The following is an 11,741-nucleotide window of genomic DNA, read 5'->3' as shown; positions in this document are numbered from 1 at the left end:
AGAGGCAAAGGTCTTAATTTCTTTTCCATGACAGAGGCAAAGGTCTTAATAATTTCTTTGCCATGACAGAGGAAAAGGTCTTAATGATTTCTTTTCCATGACAGAGGAAAAGGTCTTAATAATTTCTTTTCCATGACAGAGCAAAAGTCTTAATAATTTCTTTTCCATGACAGAGGCAAAGGTCTTAATAATTTCTTTTCCATGACAGAGGCAAAGGTCTTAATAATTTCTTTTCCATGACAGAGGCAAAGGTCTTAATATTTTTTTCTCTATGACAGAGGCAGAGTCTTAATAATTTATTTTCCATGACAGAGGCAAAAGTCTTAATAATTTCTTTGCCATGACAGAGGAAAAAGTTCTTAATAATTTATTTTCCATGACAGAGGCAAAAGTCTTAATTTCTTTTCCATGACAGAGGCAAAAGTCTTAATAATTTCTTTGCCCTGACAGAGGAAAAGGTCTTAATAATTTCTTTTTTCATGACAGAGGCAAAGGTCTTAATTTCTTTTCCATGACAGAGGCAAAGGTCTTAATTTCTTTTCCATGACAAAGGCAAAAGGTCTTAATAATTTCTTTGCTATGACAGAGGAAAAGGTCTTAATAATTTCTTTTCCATGACAGAGGCAAAGGTCTTAGTAATTTTTTCTCTATGACAGAGGCAAAAGTCTTAATAATTTATTTTCCATGACAGAGGCAAAAGTCTTAATAATTTATTTTCCATGACAGAGGCAAAAGTCTTAATAATTTCTTTTCCATGACAGAGGCAAAAGTCTTGATAATTTCTTTGCCATGACAGAGGCAAAAGTCTTAATAATTTCTTTTCCATGACAGAGCAAAAGTCTTAATAATTTCTTTTCCATGACAGAGGCAAAAGTCTTAATAATTTCTTTTCCATGACAGAGGCAAAGGTCTTAATATTTTTTTCTCTATGACAGAGGCAAGTCTTAATAATTTCTTTGCCATGATAAAGGCAAAAGTTCTTAATAATTTCTTCTCTATGACAGAGGCAAAAGTCTTAATAATTTCTTTTCCATGACAGAGGCAAAGGTCTTAATCATTTCTTTGCTAGGATAAAAGCCAAGGTCTTACTTTGTTTATGATTATATACGAGATTAGAAGAATAAGCAGACATATATTGCGTGGACCTGATATTTTGAATTTTAAAAAGGAAACTATTACTGCTACTACAGTGTGTGCAATAATAATAATAATAATAATAATAATAATAATAATAATAATAATAATAAAAATAATAATAATAATAATAATACAGTTGTAGTAGAAATAATAATAATAATAATAATAATAATAATAATAATAATAATTATAGTAATAATAATAATAATCTAAACACAAAAGTAATAATAATAATAATAATAATAATAATAATAATAATAATAATAATAATACAGTTGTAGTAGAAGTAATAATAATAATAATATTAATAATAATAATAATCAAAATACAAAAGTAATAATAATAATAATAATAATAATAATAATAATAATAATAATAATAATAATGTCTCAGTAAAAATCAAACTGATCACAAATTTCCCCTAAGATATTTTTCACTTCCTAGTTGTATATAAATAGCAGAGAGAGAGAGAGAGAGAGAGAGAGAGAGAGAGAGAGAGAGAGAGAGAGAGAGAGAGAGAGAGAGAGAGAGATTAAATTGAACCATCGTGGACGAACATTTCATATGATGGGAACTATAATGGGAACAGGGGAAAATAGTTCCCATTTCCAATCCTTTTTTCTGAACAGGGAACAAAATAACAAAGAGAGACTTTCATTTAAATGATGTGTTGAAATATCGTTCATTATTTTACCCGTTATCTCATACAACCTCTTTTTTGTATCAGAATAAATATAAAGATATCTTAAATATTCTACATTCATTCATACCTAGTTTTATTATCAGATTAAATATGTAAATATTTTAAATATTTTACAAATATTCAAATATTATTTTTGTATCATTTTATATATGCAAATTTTCTAAATATTCTATAAACTAAATATATAAATATTCTATATAATCTAAAAATATCCATACATCAAATTCGTATCAGATATGTATATATTCTAAATATTTCATAAATATTCAAATATTTCTGTATCATTTTATATATGCAAATATTCTTAATATTCTATAAACATTACTATCTGATTTTTGTATCAGATTACATATGCAATTATTCTAAATATTCTATAAATATCCATACCTCGTTCTTGTATCAGATTTAATATACAAACATTCTAAATCATTTATCAATATTCATCTCTCCATTTTGTATCAGATTACGTAGACAAATATTTCAAATATTTTATAAATATTCATTCCGCGTTTTGCTAACATATTACTTATACAAATATTCTAAATATTTTATAAATATTAAAATATTCTAAATATTTTATAAATATTAAAATATTCTAAATATTTTATAAATATTCAAATATTTTAAATATTTTGTATCATATATGTACAAATTTTCTAAATATTTTACAAATATTCATAACTCCTTTTTGTATCAGATTATATATACAAATCTTCTAAGTATTCTATAAATATTCATACTTCATTTTCGTATCAGATTACATATATAAATATTCTATAAAAAAATATAATTACTGAATAACCTAGACTATATATATATATAAATATATATATATATATATATATATATATATATATATATATATATATATATATATATATATATATATATATATATATAAGTTATACAGTTTGATATTCATCCTATAAAAACAGGCAAATTATACGTATAGAGTTTTGTAGACTCTATCTCTCTCTCTCTCTCTCTCTCTCTCTCTCTCTCTCTCTCTCTCTCTCTCTCTCTCTCTCACACACCACAAACACATAAATGTTATACTGTTTGATATTACCTATCAAGCAAGCAAATATACAATTAAAGAGTTTGTAAATGCAACTCTCTCTCTCTCTCTCTCTCTCTCTCTCTCTCTCTCTCTCTCTCTCTCTCTCTCTCTCTCTCTCTCTCTCTCTCTCTCTCCAAACAAACAGAAGACCTACAATCCCAAAGAGGAAACAGTGAAACTACACAAACAAAGACCCAGGTTGTGATAACGAGCAAAAGATTTTAAGTACGATGTTTTTATCAATGAAAACACAATACTTGTACTCTCTTACACCAATGGGATATCGCAAACATTGACGTATGGTGAAAATCCACCCTTTTTAGGCAAGGCAAATTTTTAGGCAAATTTTATTCTATCGACCCCTTCCGTAGTATGAGAATTACAAAATTACACAAATATATATATTTTACACAAAAAACTACAAAAAGAAGAGACCAATAGATTACAACTATATCTATGTACACATATATTTAGCAAGTACATAATTAAAACATAAAAGGTATTCTGACAAAGGAAAGTACATACATTGAAAAATAATACCAGAATAATGAGAATCCTAGAAAGTATTAAATCTAAAATCCACCGTATAACTATTAAGAAAAGATTCTACGCTCTTGAATAAGGGAGATATTTGGAATTATTTTATAATTTAGAAAGAATAGTGAGGTGTGATATTCTTGATGAAGTGTTTAACAGCGTGATATATCTATCTATCTATCTATCTATCTATCTATATATATACATGTATAATTATATACACATCATATATGCATATATATATATATACATATAAATATATATATATATATATATGTATATATTTATCAATACATAAATCTATACATAATATATATATATATATATATATATATATATACTTATCAATACATAAATTTATATATATATGTATATACATACACACACACAAAGATATATATATATATATATATATATATATATATATATATACAAACAATCGCATATAAGCATCAATAAATATACACACATTCATATACAGTATATATATATATATATATATATATATATATATATATATATATACATATATACATATAAAACTCACTATACGCAACAAACGACCAAAAACTAGAGTTCTAATAGAATTCACACGACCAATAGAACGCACGACTGAATTTAACATATACGCCGAGCGCAGCGTATCAGCAAACCCCGAACGTTCAGAAGAAGGAAAAGGAAAAACTGGAAATTTGATTAGGCCGAGGAAAAATCTACCCGAGAGCGAAAAAAAAAGAAAAAAGAGTCCTGCAGGATAGTAGGAGTGTCAACACCCAAGTGAAGGAACCACAGTCTTAACAGGTATTTGAAGGATAGGAGTAAGAACACTTTGTGGTATGAATGTGATTAGAGATTGTATTTGCTTATCTGGAGAGAGAGAGAGAGAGAGAGGAGAGAGAGAGAGAGAGAGAGAGAGAGAGGAGAGAGAGAGAGAGAGAGAGAGAGTTGTTGTAGAAATATGATGAGATTATATTTTCTTATATAAATTATCTGAGAGAGGGATTATGGTGAGAATGTGATAAGAAATAATATTTACTTACACAATAGTGTGTGTGAGAGAGAGAGAGAGAGAGAGAGAGAGAGAGAGAGAGAGAGAGAGAGAGAGAGAGAGAATTTCTTTGGTCGCTGCAACCTCACCATCCTTGTGAGTTAAGGATTGGGGGGGTTTGTGGATCCTACAGGTCTGTCTGTTAAGTCATCGTCAGCCACTGCCTGGCCCTCCTTGATCCTAGCTTGGGTGGAGAGGGGGCTTGGGCGCTGATCATACGTATATATGGTCAGTCTCTGGGGCACTGTCCTGCTGGATCGAGCAATGTACTGTCCCTTACCTCTGCCATTCATGAGCGGCCTTTAAACCTTTAATTAATTTCAAACTAACCCAGATGTAGCAGTAGAACAAATTTATTTATTATAACATTCTCTTACGTTATTTAATTTTTAAAGGAGATAATTGAAAATATTTCCTTTTATCAACAAAGCATAGATCTAACTTATTAGTTTAATATGATTAATTAACCATAACACTAAGAGAATATAACTTGTTTTTAAAAGCACGCAAAAATCTCACGGTAATAGACTTTAAACAATAATTTTTTTTTGCAATATTATCCCAATTATGGCGATTTTCTATATTTTATGCATATAATAAACCAAAAGACCTTTTTCTACCATCCTCCCATTGTAAAATAATCCAATAATGTATTTATACTTTCTCCAAATAATGAACTAAAATTCCATTTTTTTTACCAAGCACCCACGCTAAAATAATCTTTAAACTAGAAAAGCACTCTGAGTGAAGACCTCCGCCACTGCAGCCTATTTCTCGAGGTTAATGAACTAAAATTCAATTTTTTTTACCAAGCACCCATGCTGAAATAATCTTTGAACTAGAAAAGCTCTCTAAGAGTGAAGACCTCCGCCAGTGCAGCCTATTTCTCGAGGTTAATGAACTAAAATTCCATTTTTTTACCAAGCACCCATGCTGAAATAATCTTTGAACTAGAAAAGCTCTCTAAGAGTGAAGACCTCCGCCAGTGCAGCCTATTTCTCGAGGTTAATGAACTAAAATTCCATTTTTTTACCAAGCACCCATGCTGAAATAATCTTTGAACTAGAAAAGCTCTCTAAGAGTGAAGACCTCCGCCAGTGCAGCCTATTTCTCGAGGTTAATGAACTAAAATTCCATTTTTTTTACCAAGCACCCATGCTGAAATAATCTTTGAACCAGAAAAGCACTCTGAGTGAAGACCTCCGCCACTGCAGCTTATATCTCGAGGTTAGGGTTAATTATGTCAACCTTTTGCTCAGCTTTGAACTTTGACCTAAGATTTTCAAAATTGATTCACCTCCGCGTCTCAATATAATAATTAATCCCTGAAAGTTTCACTACTCCACGAGTAAAATCGTGGCCAGGAAGTTGTTCACAAACAAACAGACTAAAACAGATTAATACATAATCTCCTCCCAACTTCCTTGGCGAAGGTAAATATAACAGTTCCAGTAACCGTGCTTTACTATCGACTTAAATTAAAACCTTTACCAAACCCCAATAATCTCTAATTTTGTTCTCTAATCTTGGGTAGTGCCATAGCCTCGGTACCATGATCTTCCACCGTCTTGGGTTAGAGCTCTCTTGCTTGAGGGTACACTCGGGCACACTATTCTATCATATTTCTCTTCCACTTTTTTTGTTAAAGTTTTTATTGCTTATTCATTTTAATGATGTCACTGTTCTTAAAATATTCTATTTTTCCTTGTTTCCTTTCCTCACTAGGCTATGTTCCATGTTGGAGCACCTGGGTTTATAGCTTCCTGCTTTTCCAATTACGGTTGTAGCTTGGCAAGTAATAATAATATTAATAATAATAATAATAATAATAATAATAATAATAATAATAATTATAATTATACATATTAATAATGATAAATAATAATAAATAATAATAATACATATAATAATAAATAATAATAATACATATAATAATAAATAATAATAATAATAATAAATAACAATAATAATAATAATAATAATAATAATAATAATAATAATAAATAAATAATAATAAATAACAATAATAATAATAATAATAATAATAATAATAATAACACTAATAAAAATAATAAATAAATAAAATAAAATAAATAAATAATAATAATAATAATAATAATAATAATAAATAATAATAATAACGCTAATAAAAATAATAAATAAATAAAATAATAATAATAATAATAATAATAATAATAATAATAATAGACTGAATCAGAATATCATCACTAATAGCATATCCAACAGGTCTGATTCCTGAATGGTCAGACGATGATAAGCCTTTAATGACCACATTCTTTCAAAATACCAATTAAATGAAGTTTCTAGGTCATGCTTATGGGACAAACCTACTTTATTCTCGAAGTTATTAGAAATAATAAGCTTAATTAATTTTCATTATAAGGCTAATTAGTATATACTGTTCCCATGAATTTAATTAAATTATTCCTTAACGAAAGATGGCTTGAACTTGTATAGGAAATATTTATTTTAATGTTGTTACTATTCTTAAAATATTTTATTTTTCCTTGTTTCCTTTCCTCACTGAGCTATTTTCCCTGTTGGGGGCCCCTGGGCTTATAGCATCCTGCTTTTCCAACTAGGGTTGTGGCTTAGCATTTAATAATAATAATAATAATAATTAAGTAACTTTATGTTTTCCAGGTTAAAGGCTTTATATCGTTACCCTTTATAAACTAACTGCCTAAGTCCTTTTCTCCACTTGTTGGAAAATAAATAAAACCTTCTCATTTCCTAATTCTTTATATCATTGTCTTGAGCTTCAATTCATAAATTCTTAACAGAAGAAATTGTGAATTAGAATTTTTGAATTGAAGCTCAACACAATGATAAAAAGAATGACTTGAGCAGTTAGTTTAAGAGGGTGACGATATTTAATACCAACATATCTGACGACATCTCTTTGTTCGCTTTAAATAATTTGCATCACGTATTAAGGCTCTAAAACCCTTCAAAGTCAAGTTCCTCTTTTTCCTTACTTCAAAAGTCTAATAAAACGAATTCCTAACCAACACATAACCATCGGAAAATCTTCCTTTGCATTCTAAGAAATGTTATCTCCCTAAAATCCATACAAATTACCTTTATGCAATAAACAAATGATTTCTCTCAACTAGTCCTTTGGGATCTTTCCATTCGAAAAACACACCTTACGCATCATGGTAAGCAACACAATCCCGCAATTTTTAGCACCCTCTTGTAATAACATAAACAATAGCTGTCTTCCTTTTCTTCAACATCTTAATTACATTTCTAACATCCTCCTCAGTCACTTCCACATACTACTTATTCCATTGACCCAACACTGCATTCGCGTAAACAGCATCTCATCATTATTATTATTATTATTATTATTATTATTATTATTATTATTATTATTATTATTATTAGCTGGGCTACAACCCTAGCTGGAAAAGCATAATTCTATAAATCCCAGGACTCCAACGGCAAAAAAATAGCCCAGTGAGGAAAGGTAACAAGGAAATAAATAAACTGCAAGAGAAGTAGTAACAATCAAAATTAAACATCTCAACATCATTTACAACAATAAATTATATCTATCATATATAAACAATAAAAACTTCATAAAAACAAGAAGAGGAGAAACAATATAGGAATAGGGTGCCCAAGAGTAACCTCGGGCATGAGAACTCTAACTCAAGACAGTGGCAATCTATGGTACTGAGGCTACAACACTACCCAAGACTAGAGAACAACGGTTTAATTGTGGACTTACATCTCATGACTTTAATCCCTTCAAAACAAATCTTTACTTTTCATTAGGTTGATATTTACCTTCTGACATCTGTCATGTTACAGTTCTTGATCAATACAGAATAAACAACGTAATAACAACAAACAGCTGAGACAAATAGCTGCAAACGTCCATCAGCTACGTTACAGACTTTGATCAATTCAGAATAAATAACGTAATAACAACAAACAGCTGAGACAAACAGCTGTAAACGTCCATCAGCTACGTTACAGACTTTGATCAATTCAGAATAAATAACGTAATAACAACAAACAGCTGAGACAAACAGCTGTAAACGTCCATCAGTTACGTTACAGACCTTGATCAAAACAGAATAAAAACCACATAATAACAACAAACAGCTGAGACAAACACCTGTAAACATCCATCAGTTACGTTACAGACCTTGATCAAAACAGAATAAAACCACATAATAACAACAAACAGCTGAGACAAACACCTGTAAACATCCATCAGTTACGTTACAGACCTTGATCAAAACAGAATAAAACCACATAATAACAACAAACAGCTGAGACAAACAGCTGTAAACATCCATCAGTTACGTTACAGACCTTGATCAAAACAGAATAAAACAACATAACAACAAACAGCTGAGACAAACAGCTGTAAACGTCCTTTAGTCACGTTACAGACTTTGATCAATACAGAATAAATAACCAAATAACAACAAACAGCTGAGACAAACAGCTGTAAACGTCCATCAGTTAAGTTACAGACTTTGATCAATACAGACTAAACAGCTGTAAACGTCCATTTAAAGGATAAAAGCAAATAAACTCACCTTGATGGGAAACACCTGGAACCCTCAAATTAAAATAACTCTCCCAACAGGTTTAACTAAAATATTAAACACCCAAAAGCGCTAATCCATTACTATCTCCCTTTTAAACTTGCGTTTAAGGGCAAATAATCAGGGGGTGGAGGGTAGTATGTAAAGGATTATGTTTTGAGGAGAAATTAAATGTAAAAGGTTAATAATTTGACGACTTATGCTTACCTCATGAGGCCCTTACTGTGGAAAAAATTGAGAGAGAGAGAGAGAGAGAGAGAATATAAGATATTATATTTGAACCAACATGAAGCCCTTACTATGGAAAAAAATTGAAAGAGAGAGAGAGAGAGAGAGAGAGAGAGAGAGAGAGAGAGAGAGAGAGAGAGATTGTGTATATGTGTATGTGTGTGTGAGAGAGAGAGAGAGAGAGAGAGAGAGAGAGAGAGAGAGAGAGTGAGTTCTGGCAAGAATATAAGATATATTTAGTTATTTAATTATTTGTGTGTGTGAGAGAGAGAGAGAGAGAGAGAGAGAGAGAGAGAGAGAGAGAGAGAGAGAGAGAGAGAGTTCTGGCAAGAATATAAGATATTATATTTAGTTATTTGATCATTTGTGTGTGAAAGAGAGAGAGAGAGAGAGAGAGAGAGAGAGAGAGAGAGAGAGAGAGAGAGAGAGAGAGAGAATATAAGATATTATATTTAGTTATTTAATCATTTGCGTGAGAGAGAGAGAGAGAGAGAGAGAGAGAGAGAGGGATAATATAAGATATTATATTTAGTTATTTAATCACATGAGAGAGAGAGAGAGAGAGAGAGAGAGAGAGAGAGAGAGAGAGAGAGAGAGAGAGAGAGAATATAAGATATTATATTTAGTTATTTAATCATTTGCGTGAGAGAGAGAGAGAGAGAGAGAGAGAGAGAGAGAGAGAGAGAGAGAGAGAGAGAGAGAGAGAGAGAATCATCTGCTTCATCACTTGCTAGTTATTAACAGTCTCATCACAATGATGACTGCTTGATGTTGCATCCAAAGGCTGTTGGTGAAAGGGAATTTATCAGAGCAAATAAACCAGTCACTAATGGACTGTTCAATAAACGACTGATGTTGCAATTGAACTTCAAAAGTTCATAATTGCAGCAATTATTTTTTTACGTTGAACAGGCTGACATAAGTCTTTTTATAGTTATATATGAATTATCTGTTTTAATGTTGTTAATGTTTTTTTTAAATATTTTATTCTAATATTTCATTGCTTCTTATATCGTGTATTGATTTCCTTGTTTTCTTTCCTCACTGGGCTATTTTTTCTTGTTGGAGCCCTTGTGCTTATAGCATCTTGCTTTTCTAACTAGGATGGTAGCTTGGCTAGTTATAATAATAATAATAATAATAATAATAATAATAATAATAATTATTATTATTATTATTATAGGGTTGCAGCCTGGCTAATAATAATAATAATAATAACAATAATCATTAAGATTATTATTATTATTATTATTAATATTAGCCAGGCTGCAACCCTATAATAATAATAATAATAATAATAATAATAATAATAATAATAATAATAATATTATTATTATTATTATTATTATTATTATTATTATTATTATTATTGGATTAATGAAAAAGGATTCAAAGGATATATTCCAAACATTGTTTGATTCTTTAAATGATTAGGACACATACAATGGCTCCCAATTTCAATCTTCTTACTCAGGGACTTTTCTCAAACCACAGAAAAATATTACAACCTTTCATTATAAACTTTAGCCTAAAAAAGTATTTAAAACTTATATTCAACACAGTCTTTAAATCTTTAGTAACGTCCTTGCCTGGTGATAGCTAAACTGGGGTTCGAGTCTCGCTCAAACTCGTTAGTTCCTTTGATCGCTGCAAACTCGACATCCTTGTCAGCTAAAGATGGGTGGGTTGGAGGAGCTTATAAATATATGATCAACACAAAAAAACTCTTAGGCCTATATGATAAACCATTAAAACATCTGTAAATTAATAATAAAAAAAACATAAAAAAAACTCCAAGGCCTATTTGATAAACCATTTAAACATCTATAAATAATTAAAAAAACACAAAAAACTCCAAGGCCACTTTGATAAACCATTTAAATATCTATAAAGTAATAATAAAAAAAAAAAAACACAAAAAAAAATTCCTAGGCCTATTTGGTGAACCATTTAAATATCTATTAAGTAATAAAAATTAAAAAACACAAAAAACTCCTAGGCCTATTTGATAAACCATTTAAACATCTATAAATAATTTAAAAAACACAAAAAACTCCAAGCCCAATTTGATAAAACATTTAAACATCTATAAAGTAATAATAAAAAAAACACAAAAAAACTCCTAGGCCTATTTGGTGAACCATTTAAACATCTATGAAGTAATAATAATAAAAAAAAAACACTCTTAGGTCTATATGATAAACCATTTAAACATCAATAAAGTAATAATAAAAAAAACACAAAAAAAACTCCTACGCCTACATGATTAACACTTTAATCCTCTACAATGAAAAAACATCTACAAAATGAAAATAAAAAAAACAACACAAAAAACAACTCCTAAGCCTATCCAAATCGGTCATAGGCCTAGCAGTTGAACTAATCAAGATTCCTCTACAGTTCCTCAATCGTTCCCAAGGGCGCCGTCCCCGGAAAAGT

This window comes from Palaemon carinicauda, chromosome 4 (genome assembly GCF_036898095.1).
Source record: "Palaemon carinicauda isolate YSFRI2023 chromosome 4, ASM3689809v2, whole genome shotgun sequence".
Classification (NCBI taxonomy): Eukaryota; Metazoa; Arthropoda; class Malacostraca; order Decapoda; family Palaemonidae; genus Palaemon; species Palaemon carinicauda.
The sequence above is the reverse complement of the archived record's forward strand: the minus strand, read 5'-3'. Positions refer to the sequence as shown.